General features: G+C 40.4%; 1 long non-coding RNA gene across 1 annotated transcript; it reads right to left on the bottom strand.

Annotated features, from left to right (window-relative positions):
- Positions 1–10,653: 10,653 nt before the first annotated feature.
- Positions 10,654–12,002, bottom strand: LOC142844355 (uncharacterized). The gene is made up of 2 exons (XR_012909729.1): positions 11,731–12,002; positions 10,654–10,726 (listed from the first exon to the last, which is right to left on the bottom strand). It is a non-coding gene; the product is annotated as an uncharacterized LOC142844355 (long non-coding RNA).
- Positions 12,003–23,414: the final 11,412 nt, after the last annotated feature.

The following is a 23,414-nucleotide window of genomic DNA, read 5'->3' as shown; positions in this document are numbered from 1 at the left end:
ATTGAACGTCTTTTTCTCTACAATCATCACATGAGGTGATCAAAGAGATAGAGGCAGAAAGAAGAACAGGCAGGTTTGGCGTGATTGTGCTGAAATTCTCCATGTTTTCTCATTCAATCTCTTGGATCCGATTTGTAGACTTAGCCATTCGAGTTCCTAGCTCATTCTGAAGTGGTGATGCTCTCTGCCACCCCTCCTTATGTATCACCCCGAGCATTGCCCTCATTGTACTTCTAGCAGCTGTGAGGAAAGATGTGAGGTGAGAAGGTGTCTCTTGGTGGTTACTCTATTTTGTAGCATATACGATCTTGATAAGTGCAGCCATAGCGACTGGGCCTCCCTACTGAGGAAACTTCTCTTCCTACTGAACTTCACTCAGTCATCTATTGCCATACATCTGCAAGATATGTTTTGGGGCACACTGATTGGGTCAGCTAGTGCTCTGTAACAAACACATCCAGCTGCACAGTGTTTCCTCGCAATGTATGCTTATTCATTGTCCACTCAGCAGTCCATTTGTCCCTGTCCTTTCCTAGCACATGGCTTTTCCACCTAACAACGGGAAGCCAGGTGTCTTCTACGCCTTGGCTCTTCCATCCTCTAAGCAATGGTTCTCAACCTTCCTGATGCTGTGATCCTTTAATACAGTTCCACATGATGTGATGACCTCAAACTATAAAATTTTTCCATTGCTACCTCCTAATCGTAATTTTGTTGCTGTTATGAAACATAATGTAAACATATGATATGCAGGATGTTTGATATATGACCCCTGTGAAAAGGTCATTCAACTTCCCAAAGAAGTTGCAACCCAGAGTTTGAGAACCACTGCTCTAAGTGGGTTTTGGAATACAGATGGGAGATAATATAGACTATTCTTTCTCAAATGAACATATCTTAAACCAAATGCACACCTGTGATCCCAGCACTCAGAGGTCTAAGAAGGAGGTAATGTATGCTGTGAATATGTTTTACAAAGAAGCTGCTTTCGGCCAATGGCTTAACAGAGTAAGACCATACTGAAAGGGATCTATAGAAAGAGTAGGCAGAGTCAGAGAGAAGCCATGTAGCCACCTGCAGGAGATAGACATACCAGAACCTTGCGGGTAAGTCACTGCCACGTGGTGATACACAGATTAATGAGATGGGTTAGTTTAGGATATAAGAGCTAGCTAGAAATATGCTTGAACTATTGGCCAAGAAATGATTTAATTAATATAGTTTCTGTGTGGTTATTTTGGTTCTGCTTGGCCAGAAGCTAATGAACAATCTTTGACTACAGAAGATCAGCCTGACTTCATGAGACCCTAAAAGCAGTAACAACAATATACATTTCCTCTCAAATCTCAAATGACATATTTACCATCTGACTGAGGATTAATGCAAAAGAGTCTAACAAATTTAGACCATTTTTAATCCAAGATCAAGTAGGGAGAGGGATCACAAAAAAAGCCTATCCCAGAATTAACTATCACTGCTTTAAGTATGAGTAGACGCTGATCCTTTTTATTCATTAAAAATAATGGAATATAAATGGGACTTCATAGAAACTTCTCTAAATATGATCTTCCTTTCCATTGTCTCACTAACTTATTAACTATTAATGTATTAACTATTAAAATCTAATAGCCATTTTGAGGGAAGAAGAGAATTACAGTTGATCTATGATTTCTCATTTTCTTTAGTTTGTTAGTTAAAAAGAAGACTGATAATTCCTATTGCAATGACCTTAACCATATCTCTTGGGTGACCTCTTACTGGCCGTTCTCTGACAAGTGCTTCAATCAGAAGCTATTTCGCATCAAGCTCTGTTTGCATTGAGTTGCCTCTGCAGTGAGCTAGATCATGGTTTGATTTCGGCTCCATCCCCTAAGCATCTTATAGACGCTGTGCTTTTCGACTGTCCTAACATAGCTTAAAGCTCCACTTCAGTGAATGACAAAATAAAGGTCTAGGAAAATCATTTGTCTCTAGTTCCCCCAGTCATGGACCTGCAGGCCTATCACCTGCTTTGAATTCTCTGTTGCTAGTCAGGGCTCCACTAGTGATATAACAGAAACGACATTGGTAGGCAGAGTCTCTCTCCCTAAGTTCCAAACAATTCTCCAGAGCCTAATATGCCTTTACTCATATTGACATTTTGATATTTGAAAGATGATTGGATCAGATGATATGAAACATGAATAGTATGCTATACTTGAAGAAAAATAATTTTTTTTTGGTCCTCAGATTGGATGTAACTAGTATTTTTTGTATACAAGAAAGAACTTGAATTGTTCCTGTAATAATTCCTTCTCTATTCTACATAAACTTCGAGTATGCCCTGTATATAAGATATGGCTAACATAAGAGCAAATGATTCAGATACAGTCTTTGTAAGATTTATTGTTTATTATTTTAAGTATGGGTATGTGTGTGGTGGGGTGGGTGGGTGGGTGGGTGTGTACATATGAATGCAGATGCTGTCAAATAGCAGAGGCATCAGACCCCTTGGAACTGGAGTTATAGATGGTTGTGAGCTGCCTGGCATGGGTGCTGGAACTTCAACTTGGGTCTTCTGGGGGAACAGTAAGTGTTTTTATCTAAGCACATCTCACAGTGAGTCAAATCTCTCACTCTCGGATATAGTCTCAATTCCAATAAAATATAAAGAATGTCTCAGGGATCTGGACATAATCTGGAGCTTTAGAGCATTTCCATCCCTCAGCTCTACACATTGTGCATCTCTTCCCTCCTTTCGGTCTCTCTACCCTTCAATGGATAGACATTAGGGTGATCCAGAGAACTGTTTTCCTGAGCAAATTCCTTCAGTTTTAACTAACTGGGGGTTATTTAATGTACTTAACCAGCTTCTGAAATAGTAGATGAAGTCACTAAATGGGAGTTGTTATTACTGTTAGCATTAGATGTTTTAGGAAATGGTAGGGACTGGTCCAGGTGACAGTTGTTATTGCCTTTGTCCTTGAAGAGCTATCAGGCATCAGTAGCTCTCAAATGCTTCCGTTGACCTCTGCGATTCATTTCTCTAAACTCCTACCCTAAGCAGCCATCAGCCGTTGCTTCTGGAGAGGGATGAAATCTGCAGACTGACTTGGGCAAGTGTCACAATGAAGCTCCTCCCTGAGAGTTAATAATTTCATGAGGATGAATGTCCATGGCAGGAGCAGTGACAAGGTAGTGTGGGGTGCCTGTGGCCTTTGTGAAGCATGACAGACTCTGGTCCTCGTCAGTTAGTCCTTTGTGGAGCACAAAAAGAATGAAGGAGCAGAGACTGGGAAATGGCAAGGCTGGCAGATGAAGCTGACTATTTTATTCCTGTTTCCACAAGCTCTGTCTTCTCCTGGATTGTAGCTGCCTGCAACTCTACCCAAACAAAGAGAGGCTTTTAAATAAATGATTCATGAGGATTACAATCTCAACATGAAGATGCTATGCAGCTGTCACCAGGGACCAGGTCATTGATCAATCTAAGCATTTGGTGAGGCTTCTTTTGTGTTCAGAGCTGCATGAGGTACTATAGAAAGAGGTAAGAAAAATTTATAGTGCTGTCTTCACCCTCAAAGAATTTATAACCTCCATGTGGGGACGACACACACACATGAACATTTACAGGACACTTGAACTCAAAACTGTTTGCCGTTGAGACTCTAGCCCAATCTCCAGCCTGCCTGTAGGGAGGCTTTGTGCGGTAGTGGAAGGAGTGCAAGTTTGCAGGACAGCAGGGGTAGAGTCAGATCTCTCAGTGCTGTTTAGTGAACTGCAAGACCTTAAGTGGCTTTCTTCATCTCGGGTCCAGAGGTTTCACCCATTAAGTGGAGAAAATGTTTTCTTGTAGGACTGAGTGATTGCACGATGGCTTAAAATACATCAACCACTCGGATGTAGTAGACTCACACTAGATATACATGTGTGCTCTATGTATGCTCGTACACATACATGAGAATGTCTGTCCTGTGAGAATGCCAGAGGTAAGGGTTGTAAACCAGGGCATCTGTCTTCTACCTGACTTACAATTTCTTTGTCCTTTGCTTACGACGATTAGTCATCAGGCTTGACACCTACATGCTACCTTTAAACTCCTTTACTTCTAGATCTAATTGACATCAATACTCTCTTCATTCCCTTTTGTTTTTAATGATCTTTTCTACCCCTGAGTCAGGAAAGAGCTGTAGGAGTTCTCCACATTCTTCAATAGTCTGCTGAGAAAATGGTCATAACTTTTGTTTATTTGGGTGTTATGAAATAGGGTCCCGTGGCCCAGACTGGCTTCAAATTCTTCATTCCCATTCTATCTTCCCAGTATTGGAATTACAGGCATGTACCAGGATGCCTAGCAATTTCTACAAAGTCTTAAATAGGTCTTTAATAATAATATTTATAGGCCCCAATTATTCTCTTATTTCTATTTCCTCTACTATAGTAGTTGTGGGCTTAAAAAACTCATTTGATACCCAAATACAATCACCTCCCAACCACTCATTTTCCAAGATAATTCATCCTTTTCACAACTGTCATAACTATTTGAAATATAGAGCCAGTTAGTCCATTTCTCCAATCAATGACTTTCCACACTCATCAATTCTAAAAACTATACTGAAGGTGCTTAACTTGGTTTTCTGGGCTATTTGGGGGATTTTCATATTCTGTCCCTCCAGAGTATCACCTTCTTTGCATAGACTATAAGAATCCAGTTACATCTTTTCCGATCTGGAACATAAGGGGAAATGAAGAATGCATCAGTAGCTATAATGTGCAGATTTTCACAAGATTAATTACAAAGTTATGTTCCAAGATATACTCCTCCTCATAATAACCCAAATTAGAGAGTAGATGCTGAGGAAGAGACTGGTATAGATTTTAGAAAATGATAGAAAATAAAATGTGTCCTTTGTCACTCCTTTGAGATAACCAGCCAAAGGAGTTCTTTAGCATCCAAGCTTGCTGAGAAAAGCCCTGCAGCTATTGGCTGTTCCTTGCATTCATTAGCAAATACGGCAGTCTATAGTGGGGCATGTCTTTGGTGTCTACTCTACTCTGGAGATGCTCTCTCTTTTTTGAGACTTCCATCACCTATGTCAGCACACAAGAGTAGACTTTCCTGGCCTTCAAGATCTGAGAGTGTCAGATGGATCCATTCTGCAGTGGTAAAGAAGAACACAGCAAATAAGTTGGGAAGGGGGCAGAAATGAGAGAGAATGAATATAGCCTAATGTCTTTGTAGTTCTTTGTCTAAGGTCTTCCAACATCTTAGCTCCCTTCCTTTTTTACATACTTCTGCCTCCATAGTTCCACAGCCTTCCTATGCTCTTGCTGAAACTAGGTTGTATTGGTTTTTCATCCTGACAACAGTTGAGTCCCAATTGATGTGATAACCCAATTCCAGGTGGACAGTTCATCTTCCTTCCTCACCTACCAACAGAGAATCTACTATATGCCAAGCTCTCTTCCCTTCTGCCAGTGTCTATACTGGAACTTATAGGGAAAGATTATAAAGAAATGCTCTTGCTGGACATAAACACACAATAAATAAATAAATATGTCAAGTAAATGGAAGGAAAGGAACATAATCTTTCTAAAAAGAAAATGTTGCCTTAACTAACCTGAGCAAGAACTTTATCAAATAAGAAAAAGAAGGATGCTCAGGAAGACAAAATGGATGAACACAGTTGTAAGCAGATAGAGCATGGAGCATCCTGGGATAGGCCAGTAAGTTTGTCCAGTATGTGTATGTTGGATTTTCCCATGAAGAGATGAGTGGACAGGATTTGAGGCCTGAGATAACATATAGAAAATACCACTTGCTACACCATTTTCTCTTTATAGGAGTGAAGGGATCATTGACAGTTCAATGCAGTCCCCCTAAGAGTTTACTCACCTTCATTTATAGAGAGAAACTTTGATCTGTGTGTTCTGAATCTTTTCAAGTAGAATATAGTGTTTGCTATTGAAATCATTAGGATTCGGGCAAAATGATATCTGTGTCTTTCAGGAGTAATCAATTTTGATCGATTTGTAAAATTCTGCTCTTCTATAGTGTAACGATTGTTTAGTTTCTCTTTTAACACTCTCTTTCTCTATCTGTCTTTCTCCTTTCTGCACTCTTCTATTTCTTCCTTCCCCTTTGCTCCCTCCCAGCCTCTCTTTTAGGTCATTTTTATCATTCTTCATTTTAATATCTTTCATGATTTATTTCTTAATATAAATCTTTTTCTAATTTATTTTATAGTAATTATTACAATTAGATTTTAATAGTAACTACAAAGAAGCCAATTTCATTACAATTAAAATTGATAAAAGGCTAGAAAGGATATAAAATATTTGTATGGCAAGTCAGAAAATAGTGACTATTGGACGCTAAGAAAATGCAGGTAACAATGATGAAATGTTTTTTTTTTCACCAAGATTCTACAAATTGGATACACTGCAATAATAGGGAAAATGGTCTCAGCAGGGAAGCTTGAAGCTATCAGTAAAGTCAATGGAAGTCAGCAGCCTGCTGTGGCCTTCCCCCATAGCAGCCATAGCCTTAAAAGCTAAAGTAGAATTATATGATAGCATATAAGTGTATTAAAGTGTAAGCTCTGGCTACATATAGCTCCATATCGAAAGCCAAGAGGATCTAGCATTTTCTGGAAAATATCTTCTGGTTCATTCAGTGTGCATATACTTATTGCATACTCGCATCCCAGTCAGTGTACAATGTCAGCTTATGAAAGGCAGGGACCATGACTTCCTTAGTGTCCTTTACAACGTATTGACAGACCTTCTGAAAGCAATTGGCTGATGGACCAAAAGAATCCATAAATGTGTGATGATTCAAAGGCTACTCAATGTTAATTGAGGAAAAGCTGTATTGCATTAAAATACTTGGGAATTTTCAATGAAAAGTTCAAGTTAATGAAAAGAATAATATTGAACTCATCTGTCCTGACAAATCTAGAGCTGACTGTGCAAACCAGAGCCAGCCATATGTCAGAATGAAGTGAGTCTGGCACACAGAACTAGATAATTAAATATATAGGCCTCTTCAAAGCCCTGGGGAAAGAGAAGGGGAAGATACTATATACTTAAACAAATTAAATTTCCTGATTAAAAATATCAACCATAGGATTAATGTATCTTCAGTACCTCTTTCTCCAGGCTATCTCTTACTTTCCAGGTTGATGTTATACACAGGTAACCTTCTAGGGCTGTAACTATATAGAGTTCAAATCAGGTTATATTGGGAATGGTGTTTCACAATTTGGAATCCAGCATCCAAAATATGTTAAGTCAATGCTAACTTAATCTGCAGAGCAAGTTCCAGACAGTCAGAGGTATGTAGTAAAATCTTGTCTCAAAGTTATTATTTTGTATTAGTTACTTTTCCACTGCTGGGCTAAGATGCCAAGACCAAAGCAACTTACAGAAGAAGGAGTTTTTTGATGCCGACAGTTTCAGGGGGTAAGTTCACCACCATCACAACAGGGAGCATGGCAGCAGACAGTCTTGGCACTGGCTCAATACCTGATAGCTTACATCTGATCCACAAGCAGAGACAGGATAAGTTTCTGCAACCTCAAAGCCCACCCCCAGTGACAAACCCCTACAATAAGGCCAATACATTTTATTCTTTCCAGACACCTTTACCTACTGGTAACCAAGCATTCACGCATATAAGCCTATTGGGACCATTTTTTATTCAGACTACCACAGATTTAAAAGTCCCAATTCCTTAGGCAGACAAAGTCTCAGAACTTGTTCAAGTTGCAAATCTCTCTAGTATATTCAGGAAATAGAAATAGCAATGGTTTCTACATTGTAGGATTATTCTGAAGATGAAGTAAAAAATAAATGTAGAGAGCTATGGGGGGTGTTCCCTTTTCTCTTCATAGTTGATAAGCAAGTCTATATAAATAGAAAGGTAAATGAGAAAAGTTGAAGTTCTTATGGATAGGAAATATAAGTGAACACAAAAAATAAGTGAATATCTGTAATTCTAGTAATAATTAGAAGTATCTATCCTTTCTTCATAAGGGTGAGGTGAGGGAGATGTAAGCAGCTAGGGCAGTGAACTTACATGGGGAGGGGCTGATAATTCTAAACAGACCTGTTAAAAGCTTATTCACTATACTTCACAGTTGCCAACTTTGGTTGACATAGCACAAACTTTTTCAAGTAGAATCATAAAACATAGCTCTAGCTATTGAAAGTATTAGGATTCCGGTGTTACTATGCCTATATCTCTCCGAAGCAAACCATTTTGATGCGTATAGACCAGAGATGAGGGATGGCCTGCGACAAAGCCTACTGATGCTGACCTCCTCTTTCTTCTGTGATGAGATTCCTAGACGAGGACCCTCGGACTGTGATGGTGCCTTCCGTCTGGAGGATCCGTCATTAGGCAGGTAAGGGAAAGCCAGAAAACATCCTTTCCCCCTTGCTGTTCCTATTCTTGCTGAATTCAGAAGTGGCTCTCTGCTCTTACTTTTCTTTTGTTTTGTTGAGATGTGTTTTTCTAAGTAGCTCGGGCTGTCCTTGACCTCATGAGCTTTATGCTTTCACACCCAGAATTCTAGGATTACAGGTGTGTCCCCCGACACCTAGCTCACAAAATGCCATTTATTTGAGGTGGTATTCCTTGAACTCCTGCAGACATTTTTTGGTATAGTTCTGGGTGCATTTAATCCAGAGTTTAATACATAGTAGTTGCTCTGTGATATATTTCTTACTTTTTGATCTGTCACCACCCCTGCCTCTTTTCTGACATTATTCACACTTATACAAAATTATAGAATTTTGAAATAAAGCATGCCCTTATAAGTCACATAATAACCCTCCCATGGCCCATTTCCCAGAAGAGAGCATAGAAACTCAATTTCTTTTTTTTTAACTTTATAAAGAAAAGTTTTTTATTTGTGGTATTAGTATTGCTGTTGTTTTGAGACAGGGTTTCTCTGTGTAACAGTCCTGGCTGTACTGGAACTTGCTTTGTAGACCAGGCTAGCATTGAACTCATGTAGATCTGCCTGCCTCTGTCTCCCCAGTGCTGGGATTAAAGGTGTGATTTGAAGGGTTTTGTTAAGAAAGGTCCACCAAATAAATTGAGTCTACAAACTGGAGAGAAGAAGAAAAGCGGATGAAGGGAACCATAAACTGTGAATATAGAACACACACTGGGGATCAGTGAGCTGGTCAAGATTTCAAGGGTTGGTTGGATCTGCTGCTGGGGGCTGAACCTAGGAAAGACCTCCTCCTGTCATGTCACACTGAGAACCGCCACTGCACTCTTTAGTGTCCCTACTTATCGAGTGTATGTACCTAGCAATGACCTAAGCCCTAGGAATTAAACGATGATATAGGTCCTTCTGGGAAACCCTCACAAGAGTGTGAAATGGGTAGAGAAGTGTAAATTCATTAAAATGCAAAATGATAATGTGGCTAAAGCTGGTGGGTGTTGCAGGAAGGGGCTGCTTGTTTGTCCCGACCACCCCGTTAGCTTAACCCCTAAATAACCACACAGAAATTCTGCTAATTAAAACACTGCTTGGCCCATTTACTCTAGCCTCTTATTGGCTAACTCTCACATCTTGATTTAGCCCATTTCTATTCATCTGTATATCGTCATGTGGCAGTGGCTTACCGGGAAAGATTCAGCATGTCTGACTCTGGCGGCTCCATGGTGTCTCTCTCCTCTGCCTTTCTTCCTCCCAGCATTCAGTTCTATTTTTCCTGCCTACCTAAGTTCTGCCCTATCAACTAGGCCAAGGCAGTTTCTTTATTCATTAACACACAAACAGAAGGACCTCCTACACCATATGGGTGCCAAGGGTTCCCAGATCACTCAATTCCCTTAGAAATTCTGGGTTTAAGCAAATCTTTTCTGTGGTTCCCAGGTAATTTTTATTTTTTTTGGACTAGAGATTTTATTTTAGAAGTATAAAGGATGGAGGCATAATATATTTGGCATTTTAAATTTAGGTTTGTTTTATTTAAGTTTAATGTTAATTCCATGCTGTGTTTCAGTAAGAACAATACAGATGCTGAATCTGTGGCTCCAGTCAGACATCCAGTAGTACAAATTAGCTTCAAGTTACACATACTGAACAAAAGAGGTTGAGCGAGTGGAAGAGGAGGAAGAGGGAAGGAGGCTAAGGAGCGAGGGGAAAGGTAGAGAGTTGAACACGCATGCAGGCTTCCATACCACCTTCAATGCTAACCTGCTTCAGAGGGGGAGGAGTCGGCAAGAATGAGCAGCCATGGATTGTTGAACTGTTACCAGCACCATGCCTTTCAGCAACACTTCAGCAGAGTTCCAAACACATTTGACAGCAAAACCATTATAACAAACTCCCCCAAAACATCTCAAGCTAATATCCAATTAAGTTTAAACATTGGTATAAATTTCAATTTAAACAATTAAAAAAGGAAAAATGACAGCACATATGCGCCTCTATCATGTGATTAATCTTTCTTAGATGCATCACCTAGAAGTCTAATGGCTTTCAAATGTCATTTCCATTTCTATTGATGATCTTGCCCGTGTGGCTGGAGACAATACAGTAATGCTGAAAAAGCCTCTATGCAGTCCTGTTGGTGTCGTAAAGAACCTAAAAGCTGGGACCAGTAAAATCCACAGAAATTCACTCTTGCCTTTAAGAACTTCTGAAAAACTGTTTGTTTGTTTAAAAAAAAGAGGGGAGGGGAGAAAAAAAAGAGGAAGAAAGAAAAACAACAGGGCAGGAACCTAAATTCTTTTTTTTTAATCTTTTTTTTTATTGAGAAAATGAGAAAAAAAAACAAGTTTCCACTTCCTCCCAGCCTCCCATTTCCCTCCCCCTCCTCCCACCCTTCTCCCCCTCCCCCCACTCCTCTCCCCCTCCCTCTCCAGTCCAAAGAGCAGTCAGGGTTCCCTGCCCTGTGGTAAGTCCTAGGTCCTCCCCGCTCCGTCCATATCTAGGAAGGTGAACATCCAAACTGGCTAGGCTCCCACAAAGCCAGCACATTACGTAGGATCAAAACCCCTTGCCATTGTCCTTGGCGTCTCATCAGCTCTCATTGTTCGCCATGTTCAGAGAGTCCAGTTTTATCCCATGCTTTTTCAGTCACAGTCCAGCTGGCCTTGGTGAGCTCCCAATAGATCAGCTCTACTGTCTCAGTGGTCCCGACTTCTTTGCTCATGTTCTCCCTCCTTCTGCTCCTCATTGGGACCTTTTGAGCTCAGTCCAGTTCTCCAGTGTGGGTCTCTGTCTCTATCTCCATCCATCACCAGATGAAGGTTCTATGATGATATGCAAGATATTCGTCATTATTGCTATAGGATAGCGTCATTTCAGGTTCCCTATCCCCAGCTGCCCAAGGAATTAACTGGGAATATGGGATGTACTCACTCATAATTGGTTTCTAGCCATAAATAAGGGACACGGAGCCTACAATTGGTGATCCTAAAGAAGCTAAGTAAGAAGGTGAACCAAAGGAAAAACATATAGTTATCCTCTTGGCTATGGGAAGTAGACAAAGTTGCCGGGGAGAAAATTGAGATCTTGGGGGTGGGGTGGGATGGGGGTAAGGGGAGATGGGGAGAGAAAAGGGAGAAGGGGAGGAAGGGGGAACTTGGGGAAAAAGGAGGATTGGGATAAAGGAAGGTTGGATAGGGGAGCACGGAAGCACAATTCTTAGTTAAGGGAGCCACCTTAGGGTTGGCAAGAGACTTGACCCTAGAGGGGCTCCCAGGTGCCCAAGCCGAGGAACCTAAATTCTGAGACCAAATGTGAAAGTCAAATTTGGTGGTTCTCAGTGACAATGGGGAACTTCCAAGGGGAGGGTGGGGAGGGAGGGTGATCAGAGATGTGTTCTCTTGTTGGCTTTAGTACGTCTCACTGATTTTCATCCTCCACATCCTGCAGCGCTTCTTTATTCTGCTCTTCACCATCGCCCTGCATGTCTGAGATCCAAAGCGTCAGGTTATCACGTAGCAGCTGCATGATAAGCGTAGAGTCCTTATAGCTTTCTTCACTCAGCGTGCCCAGGTAGCTTTTAAAATGACACTGACACTCATGGTTTTAAACAGAATAAATATTGCCACATTTGTGTGTGTCAGTCAGCTAGGTCTCACTCAATACTTCTAATAACACCAAATCCCTTTCATCAGCTCTGTGTGTCAGAGCTGACTCACATTTATCTATGGCTTCTTCCCTTTCAGCATAGCTGTGGGTTTCAGCCTGAGAGAGGAAATAGATACAACAATGGCCTCAGAACTGATTCATTTGTCTTAAATCTGGTTGTTCCACTGGCAAGTTATATGGCAATCACTCATCCACACTGATTTTATTTGTTATCTCTACCAAGACATTGTATCTCCTAGGGATATTGAGGGAAAGGTTCTTCCCAAATGTTATGATGCCTGAAATCATGAAACATTTTCACATTGAATACTAATCATGTAGGTCTGTCCATTCTGTTAGATACAATTATATGATTTCCAAATATGCAGATTTACAAGAAAGCAAAGTAACAAAATAGTACTTGAAAGAATTTCCTTTGTGTCTGAATGAATGACTATGTTTAATTTTTATGCAAGCAGAACAAGAGTTTCCTTTCTTGGGTGTATCTTCAACCTGACTGTGGTTTCAATATTCACATGAGAAAAGTTAACATTTCTGGGAGTCAGGAATACCGATAATACTGAATTTTAGGGGCAGTCATCTTGAGCCCTATTATGAATCACTGAACACACCTTATTCATTCATTCATGCATCAATTTGAAAGTGGTACACTGAATTTTTATATGCCAGTTGAAGGCCAGGCACCAACAATACATGGTTGAATAAACACCTTGTCTAGCATTTAGTGAATGAATGAATAAATGAATCTATGAATATTTGTCTTTGCCCCGTTGAGGCCCTCTCAGCATAGGAAGGGAGGCTAACCTATTGATAGATGACTATGAAATCACATGATGAATGTTTTAACAGAATGATGTCCAAGCTGCCATGGAAGGTAATACCGTAGCCTTACCTGATAACTGTGCCAGGCCATGATTCCAATAGCAATATTTAATGGGGCTATTAAAGAATTGCCAACTCAGTCCCAAAACCAATTATGAAAAGTACATTGTATTCTTAATCATTTTATTTTAAGATTAAACATTTTTGAGTTATTTATAGCTATATGGTTCAAAATTCAAGAGCTTCAAAATGGTATACATGAAAAGATGCTATCCCAGACTTGACACCCAATAGGTAGTTCAGCTATGTGGCGCTTCCCTTGGCTAGAAAAGACAATGTTATCAGCACCAAGAGTTTAACAGTTTTCTATATACACATAGAACTAATGAGCTGCTGTCACATTTTTCCACATTTTTGGTATTGCATTTTATATAGCATTATATATGCTAATAATATTATTTATGTATATATCAAGACCATAGATTTCCAAACACATAATTATCTACTTTTTCCATAAGTATATATGTGTGTGTTTGTGTATTTCCATATATATATTTAGACACACACACATATATATATACACACACATACACATTGATACTGGAAATACTTTCTGGAAATAGATACTTCAGATGCATGCTGCTTTCATCGTTTACTACAATAAAATGGTTTATTAGTCTTATACACGTTATTGTGGTAATAGCCAATGAATGTGATTGCAAAGCTAAGGGCAATGACAGGCTTTTGACAGACTTTCTGAGGTGGCAACGCTCTCCAGTCCAGTTGGTAATGTATGAAAGTGTTTGTTTCTCTATCCTTGCATTAGTTATTCACTAAGCAGATTGGCTTTGTTAATTTATTATGTCCCAATTGCTTTTAAATTACTTAATTATGAGGACATTTAATTCCACGGATCCATTTGAGACGTTACCAGAATCACTGAGACTTTGTGATAAACTTTTATATCTGATAGAAGGCACACTCGATGCAATATCACATGTTTGATTTGAGAAGCTGCAGAAATAATCTTCTACTTTATGTTTAAATAACCATGCTGGCATTTGGTTTAGGCTGACATTGCATGTCGAGATTCATTTGGGAAATGTGTCATCTTTATAAAATCAAATGTTCTCAGAAGCTTGCCAGGTCCCCTTCACCACACCTTTTTTTGTGTGCGGATGACAATCATCAGTATTATCCTTCAAGTCTTACTTATTCCTTGTGCTATAATCAGTCCACACGTAGTGTTTTGCCATCACACTAAAGTTGTGTGTGTATAGCTTACTCTTCAGTTAACTGGTGAGACATCAGCACAATTTAATCCATGAATCAATTGTTTTTCTTCCTATCAATTGCCCCATACAACTTCTTTTACCCCTTTTGGCTAAAATACCCCGTAGCTGAGCGTTCTGGCCATCTATAGCCGTACCATTAAGTACCTCTCTGTCATCTACATGTTCAGGTCTCTGCTATATCACAATGGCAGGTGTTTGGTTAACATACATGAGACCTTGGGTTCAAGTCCCAGATACCCCACAAAAAAGGATAAAATAACCCTGTGTTTAGCCCTAATAGATACTTCAGCAGCTTTATTACCTGATGATGCATCTCTTAGAATCTTCTTGCTCCTTATCCCAATCAGTGGTTTTGCTACATCATCCTCAGCTTTTCCTTCACAGTTGCTCTGCAGATTGCTTTTGCCTCTGCATTCTGGCACCCTCTGCCTCTTGAACGCCTTGTTTTCCTCATTCCTGCTTTCCCCTCCTGTTTTCAGAGAGAGCAGCGTCTAGTGTTCTATGAGGGAAGCTTTCATTTTTCTTTCACACTTGATGGAGGAATTGTGGGAAACAACTTAGGTTTAGCAGGGAAGTCTAGTTAGTAAAAAATTCTGCATACAACATGTTTTACTAAAGCCATGAATGGCAGGATTCAGTTATCTTTGTGTTTGTTAAGACAGATGGTGTGTTTTCCTCTCTAGACAGTCTGACAACCTAATGTTTACCCCTGCTCTGTAACATGAGGGGCCTGCTTGTTGGGGTTTCTGTACCGCCCAGTACCCCATAGCTGGCAAGCCCCAAAGAAAACCACTCAGAGAGTCTACATTAGGTTATAAACTGATTGGCCAATTAGCTCAGTCTTCTTATTAGCTCTATGTTAACCACATGGCTTGGTACCTTTCTCATCTGGACAGCTCACATCTTACTTCTTTGGTGGTCTGGGTAGGAATGGGAGGAATGGACTTCCTCCTTCCCAGAATTCTGTTCTCATTGCCCTACCTCTACTTCCTGTCTGGTTGACCTGTCTATACTTTCTGCCTGGCCAATCAGTGTTTATTCAAAACATGATTGACAGAATACAGACAATTCTCCCACACTACAGCTCTTTGGAATTTCCATGATGAAAGTGTCCCTTTTCAGACTCCTGTGCTGGAGATTCACTGATCTTGAGACTTGTAGTATTTTGTCTGTGTGCTGGTCCTTTTGGGGAACCTTTTCTCCTTCTCTTATTTATTTTCATGTGTGGGTCCCCTACACATGAGATTTGGGCTTTGATGTAATGAAATGAACTTGGGTTTATGATGATCCATCTTTTTGTTTGGTTCTTTGTTTTGTTTTGTTTTCTTGTTTTTTGAGACAGAGTTTCTCTGTAGCTTTGGAGCCTGTCCTGAAACTCACTCTTGTATACCAGGATGACCTCAAAGTCACAGAGATCCACCTGCCTCTGCCTCCTGAGTGCTGGGATTTAAGGCACGAGCCACTACCACCCAACATTATGATGATTCATTTTGATTATCAGCTTTGTTATATTCAGAAGACCCAGAAGATGAGCAAGAGCACAGGTCTGGAAGTATCTTGAGAGCAAGATGTCCTTTCCTGAATGTGGATGCTGCTATCCCATAGGCTGCAGACAAGAGTGAATCAAAGGGAAAAAGAAGAAAGCCTGAAGTATAATCATTCTCTTTGATGCTTCATGCCCACTATGGTTGGAGTGCTTGCTTTGTTCTATCATGGCCTCCCTCCAGGGCACAGCAATAATTCTGAAACTGTTAGTCAAAAAAATAAATTGTTTACCTTGCGTATGTTTGTCTGAATAACAAAAGCTCTAACACAAGAAAAATCAATTCAGTCTTTAAATTTTAACATATAGAGGCATCATATCCTATCTTTCTAATATGGAATTTCTTTCTATCAAAAGGAAGATAATACATGTTTGAAATATATTTGTGTGATATACATAGTGGTCAAATTAACTAAGTTAGTTTAGCTCTTTTTCTACCTATTTAATTGTTTTAAGTGTGTTTTCACGCTTGTGAGACTGAGATGTTTATGTTATTTAATTATGATAACTCAATGAGTAGATGTATATAAAGAGTGTGGCACCCTGTCAGACATATAGTAGGTACTCAACAAACATTATGAGATATTATTGACAAGAAGGGGTTCTTGGGTGGAAATTGGCAGTGCTCAGAATACTTTGCCCATTTGATATGATTACATAGAGAACTGCCATCTGTTTCTATAAACGTCCTCTGTTACTCTGTAAGTTATGAACACTCCACAAAAATGGGCCAGTTGCTTGACTTGAGAATGGCATGTCTCAAATTTTTATTTCCCAGAAAGTCTTTTCCTTTCTGGGCATGATGATAAGGAGTTAAAGAAGTTCTTCACCAATTTTTGTGAGTTTGTCATGCTATTTAGATTCTCACTTAACCAAAGAAAGAAAGATGGATAACCAATGAAAGGAAAGAAAATGAATCCAAGCAAGAACGCAGTGTTGGCAAAGCCAATAGAATAGATAGGAAGGGAACAAAGGCCGAGAGCAAGGAATGAAAAACTGAGATCAGAAGGAGATGTGAGTGCTGCTTTAGTGCAAAGGTTCTGTCATGGAGATGAGTGGCTTCTCCTGGAACAGTCTCAGAAGCAGCCTCACAGGTCAATAGCATTAAAAATGAAAATGAAAAAAAAAAAACTGATGGAGACAGAGGCACAAATCTGCCAGAGGAGTTTGGTTGCCAAGGACATTTCAATGCTTCAGCTAAAACTAAGGTATATAGGAGGCTACTGTCTACTCTGTGGTATGTGATGGTTCTATAATAGCATCTTACTGATAAGGAAATGCACTGACTTAATGTCTTAGCACGTTTGCTGGGCGATAGAGTAAGATCTCCAACTAAATCTTCATACTTATCCATCTGAAATTCTGAGGGTCATTGATTCCTTGACTCCATCCTGTCATGTTTGCTCTAGAACCCCAGAGTTAAGAGAAGGCAGAGACACATACTAATGGAATGACTTCAGTTTCCTGATGCTGACATTAGGTTATCTGAAAATCAATGAAGCCCCCTAAAGTCCTGAACTTCCGCTAAGGTTTATGAGGAAAAGTGGTGAACCTGGAATGGGTATAAACTGTTTCCTAGACCGGGTTTTTTTTCCCACTGTTCTGGAATAAAACCCCTAATGCCCCAATACTCCACTTCCCATTTCTATACACTATTTCGTTCTTCTAGTTGTTTGACAATCTTGACTTAAATATCCCATGAGATTCCAGCAGAAGCCATGGATTTTCTACCCATTATTTTATGCATGTTGCAATGTTACAGATTAATGAGAATTCACCACACATCTGCAGACATCTCTTCTGAGTTAGATATATGTCTAACAGACAAATCACTTGAGAAATGGAAAATTCGGGTTCTCACACTGGTGTGGCATGAGCTTTACCCACTGAGCCAGCTCCACATGTTGCAGATTCTTGCTGTTGCTTCCATTAATAATCAGGGCTTCGATCACTATTGAGGAACATGTACTAGCAACATGTGAACTTCCATTCAAGGAAAGTATTCCAAGGTTTGGTGGATTGTTTGGAATTAGAGGACACCAACATGGCCACATTCTCATCTAAAAGAAAAAGAAAGTCAACACCTTGATTTCCTGACTCCTCCATTTCCAACTTTCTAGTACTCCAGCAGATCTCTCTCATTCTCTCTCTCTCTCTCTCTCTCTCTCTCTCTCTCTTTCGCTCTCTCTCTCTCTTTCGCTCTCTCTCTCTCTTCATGAGCACACACACACACTTTGGCATATAATTTCACAGTGCTCACAGACACTTCCCTCAAATTTTTTCCATATTGAGGTTACCTGAGCTAAAGGCAACATGATAGCCTGAACCTGTAATCCCTGTAGGAGAATGGAGGCGGTACGGACGCAAGAGAATCAGGCATTCAAGGTCAGCTGAGCCATGTGAGGCGTGGTCTCAAACAAATAAAGTAGGGGGTTCAGAATTAGAGGACATTATGATTTCCTAACCTCTCAAATATTATTATTCTAAGCAGAGCCTTCTGCACATCACTAGCATTAAGAGCACAGCGGGGGGAATTTGGATGGCACATTCCATAGCTTTCAGACATGCATGTAAGATCTTTCCTCTGTTCAATTTTTCTCCCGTTCTTAAAAGCAGAGTTGACAAAATCTGGCAGCTCTCAGGAAAAGTTCAGAATGATGTCACTTTTTTTTTTCACATGAGAGATTATTATGTTCCCGAATAATATTTCTAAAATCCAAGGGAAAGGATCCTGAGGAGTCATTGTGTGCTGACTTCAGCTAAGAGCGGAATGACTGTATTGTGGTTTCTATCCCTACTTAATTGAACCTCCATCTCTGTCTTAGGGAGAGTGAGATATTCTACCCCTCATGTTTCATCTGAAATTGTATCTCTGCACTTTCCTATTTAACCAGAAAATGGTTTCATGTTCATGGTCATCATCATTAGCAGTTCATCTAATACCGTTCAACCCAGCATACAGCGGTCCCCTTCCTGACCCACTTAGCTATTCGCTCCAGAATTACTGTTTGGTAATGGATTACATTCACTGAGCAGGCAGGCCCTGTGTGTTGACCATAGAGCCAAGACTTTTCAAATCCCACCCTTTACAGTCCAGTTTCAATTGCTTCTTTTCAGGCATCTGGAAGCAGAATTCTGTTTTGTGATGACACGAAACCCAGCAGGTCATGACTATGAGAGGCAAAGATTTTACTGCCCAAACATCACGCTAATTGCCAGTGTAATACTTAGTAAGAAAGTAGAGCATTTGAATGACAGAATGCCTGTGTTTTAGGGGTATCAGGAGGTAACTTCTTTAACCTGAAATGGGGATCCTGGAGACCTTACAAAAGGAGATGTGTCAAAACGTTAAACTCATCTGTGTTCACCAAGTGTCCTCCTTAGAAATAAGTGTTTTCTTGTGTTTCCTCCTCATGTTTCCATTTAAATGGGTCTATTGTCCTTGCAAGGAGGCAAGCGGCTCAAAAAGGTCACTGTCTAATGTGTACATAGCTGAGGTTTCAACTAGGCATGCTTGACATCCAAACTGGCTCTTTCCCACTGCTTCACAATGAAGAAAAGACAAATGGAAAGCGATAGTCCTGAGGGAGCCAGACCTTGATGGAAGCAGAATGGATGTCTGTGTCTGAAGCTGGTGGACAGAATGCAGCATCTGAGGCTGGTGGACAGAACTTAGTATCTGAGGCTGGTGGATAGAACACAGCATCCAAGGCTGGTACACAGAACGCAGCATCCGAGGCTGGTGGACAGAACACAGCATCTGAGGCTGGTGGACAGAACACAGCATCTGAGGCTGGTGGACAGAACTCAGTATCCGAGGCTGGTGGACAGAACAGAGCATCTGAGGCTGGTGGACAGAACTCAGTATCCGAGGCTGGTGGACAGAACACAGCATCCAAGGCTGGTGGACAGAACACAGCATCTGAGGCTGGTACACAGGACGCAGCATCCGAGGCTGGTGGACAGAACACAGCTTCTGAGGCTGGTACACAGGACGCAGCATCCGAGGCTGGTGGACAGAACACAGCATCTGAGGCTGGTGGACAGAACTCAGTATCCGAGGCTGGTACACAGGACGCAGCATCCGAGGCTGGTGGACAGAACATACTCTGTTATTCAGATTTCCCAGTTTAGATACCAAGTTTACAAGAGGGTTAAAAGCCTGCTGAGAAAATTAAGTGATAAAACAAGGAGACAAATATTCAGTTTACCTGTTGAGGGACTCCTTTCCATCAACAGTTTCAGAGCCTACACCTTTGTAATGTATGCTGTACACCATTCTGAACAACTAATTATATTTATTTTTCAAAGTGTATTTGACCTCTTTTTTACCTCAAAATATGGTATGTACTCACTCATAAGTGGATATTAGCTATTAACAAAGGATATTGAGCCTGTAGTCCACGATCCTAGAGAAACTAAGTAATAAGGTGAACCCTAAGAAAAACATGTGTAGATCTACCTGGAAAGTCAAAATAGACAAGATTGCCTGACAAAATTGGGAGCATAGGGGTGGGTGGGGGAGAAGAGAGAGTGGAAGGGGAAGAGGATGGGAGAATGGGAGGGGCGAGGAGAACTTGAGTAAACGGGATAGTGGAGATGAAGGAAGGACCAAGATGAGAGCAAAAAAAAAAAAAAAAAAAAAAAAGAAGAGATATTCTGATTGAGGGAGCCATTATGAGCTAGCAAGAAACCTGACCCTAGAGAAATTCTCAGGAATCCACAAGGATGACTCCAGCTAAGACCCTAAGCAATAGAGAAGAGGGGTCCCAAACTGGCCTTGCCTTGTAGTCAAACTGATGAATATCTTAAATATCACCATAAAACCTCCATCCAGCAACTGATGGAAACAGAGGTAGAGACCCACATCAGATCACTGGACTGAGCTCCCAAACTCCAGTTGAAGAGTAGGAGGATTGAGAATATGAACAAAGAAGTCAAGAACATGATGGACACACCCACTTAAACAGTCTACCTGTGCTAATGGGAGATCATAAACTCCAGCAAGACTGGGAAGGAACAAGCATAGGACCAAACTAGTCCCTCTGAATGTGGTTGACCGTTGAATGGCTGGGGCAGACTGAGGGGCCACCAGGATTTTTCCCTACTGCTTGTACTGGCTTTTTGGGAACCTATTCTCTTTGAATGAATATCTTGCTTAGCCTAGATATAGTAGGGAGGGCCTTGGACCTTCCCCAAAGCCATGGGAATTACCCTCTCTGAGGAGTGGATGGGGGTGGGGTAGGGGGATACGTGGAGGTAATGGGAGGAGAAGAGGGAGTGGGAACTTGGATTTGTATGTATAATGAAAAAAGATAATTTGTTTTCTCTTTTTAAAAAATAAAAATAAATAAATAGCAAGAAAACCCAAAATTTATTAGTCTTAGAGGGGGAAAAAGAGTTTAAGCTCATCTATTTAAGGAATTCAACAGCCTAAGTAAGGCAGTTTCAGAAAATGTCCTGCCCTTTGTAAGTGAAGTCTTTCTGGGGAGGGATGCTCTCCCTGTTGTAGATTAGAGTCTTTAAATCAGAATGACGAGAAATTGTTTTAATTAAGGAATACCCCCAAGTCTTCCCTAACAGCTAATTGGCTTGCAAGAAGGAAAAGCTAAAACTGAATGAGAAAAAAAATGGTTCACACTATTTCTAAAATAGCTTGATATATTTGGAAGTGAGATTTCATGTGTGTGTTCTTGTGCAAATGTAGAATGCCAGAAATCCTGTGTGAGAGAATTTTAACTGTGTTGTAGTTTGCACAATCATCAAATATCAGAGGAAATACATGCCACAGTTGTATAAGTTCTGCATCCCATAATACAGCATTATGACTGGTTGTGAGCTTCCTACTGATGGGGTGTGTGGAAGCGAGAATTTCGTATTTTAAAGGAAAAACGGAACTACAGCTGCTGTGTTTGCTGATCTAGTAAGGAGGCAGATGTAGACTCTTGACTATTTTAGGTCTGTTAGTGTGTGGCTAACTGTACTTGAGAAATAATTCCTTAGGATATTGCAGTTTGAGATAGGTGTATGTAGCCTTTTATCTCCTCTGTAATCTGTGATGTTATTTGGAGGTTTGTCCACAAAACAACAGGTATTGCCTAATGTTCAAATCCAGGAAGCAGTTACTATGGAAACCAGATGCAAATTTAGATCTGTGGTCGGGTCCACTCTGTGCTGCATATAGAAAAAAAATGGCTGTAATAGAAATGAAAGAATTGAAATAAGATTCACATCCATGTCTCCTGAGGCTTGAAATATCTGCCAATATTGTATGTTGGTGAATAAGTTATGATTTTTCAACCTCAGCTTCCAGTCAGATTTACAAGGAGGATGATATTATGGACATTTCTGAGATGCTTGATATTTTCTTCATCCTCCTAAATTTCCCTTTGTCTGGACACGCCCAAGACAATCTATCCTTGAAGCATGCAGAGTTCTGCAAATTTATGGATAATGCAAATAATTTAACAAGTGCTTATTATATTCAATTTACAAAACACAAAAAGTGAATTTACACAGCCTTTTGGCCCTGGGTTCTAGGCTGATTGTAGCCCCTATTAACTGAGTCATCAGGGAGATGTAAGGCAATGAGGTGGGGGTGGAGTTCATAGTCCCAGAGGGGGAAGGAATAAGTACCCCCAAAATAAGCTTAGGGCTGTTTTAATAGCAGATTGGAATCGAAAGATGATAGTCAACTGCATCTCAGCAGCACACTTTGCGATATAAAGAACAGGGCGGGGATGGTTATGTTCGGTGAAAGCAAACTATAATAAATGAACAAGGTTGCAAATAAACAAACTTCCTCTTTCAAGTTATTAAGAAATAGTGCTACTGTTCCTACATTCACAGTGCCCAGAATTAAATGAAAGAACTGTCCAGATGAGAGCCACACCTTACATAAATGTGCTCATTTTACAAGAAAAGTTCAAGTAAATGTACAAAACCAGAAATCTGAAGAAATCCTAGTAGGTTTACAATTTCCAGTTTAAGGCAAACATTATTTCTCAAAACATATGTGGTATGTTAAAAACTATCTATTTAGATAAATGCCATTTTCCCCAGTGATAAGACAAAATACAAGGCCCCTTTGCTGTCTTGCCAGTGTTACATGGACAGGGACTGTGATACAGTTGAAATCATCAGTTACAGCAATGATGGCCGCAGTACCATGTTACGTTTACCTAATATGTCTGTTTATAAAGCTTGTGTTCTCTATGCAGTGGAGGTAACACAAGAGGGGAGAGAGAGAAAAACAGTCAGAGTTGTACAGGGATTGCTATGGAAACAGGAGCTTACCAATCAATTGAAAGCAGTCAGAACATATGCCTCCTCTCCTCTACAGACATGATGAATTGATGTCCGGATATAACAATCCTTTTGGCTCTGATGCCACTTGTAGTGATAGGTTCTCAGCATCCGTTAGAAGACAAATGTCTGCTGTGTTTAAAAAAAAATCAGATGTGTGAGTTCTTACTCTTGAAATTCCCAGCCTTCGTGTGCAGGCACACACTGGCCTTCCTCCCTCTAAAGTAGTCCCTGTCTTTCTCATACACCCTCTAAAGAGGCCCAATTCTCTGACTCCCCAATCCTCGTGCAACCCAGCTCATATTCTCTCCCTCTGTCTCACTATCCCAATCCACCTCAGTTCAG

This window comes from Microtus pennsylvanicus, chromosome 1, assembly GCF_037038515.1.
Source record: "Microtus pennsylvanicus isolate mMicPen1 chromosome 1, mMicPen1.hap1, whole genome shotgun sequence".
In the NCBI taxonomy this organism is placed as follows: domain Eukaryota; kingdom Metazoa; phylum Chordata; class Mammalia; order Rodentia; family Cricetidae; genus Microtus; species Microtus pennsylvanicus.
The sequence above is the reverse complement of the archived record's forward strand: the minus strand, read 5'-3'. Positions and strand labels throughout refer to the sequence as shown.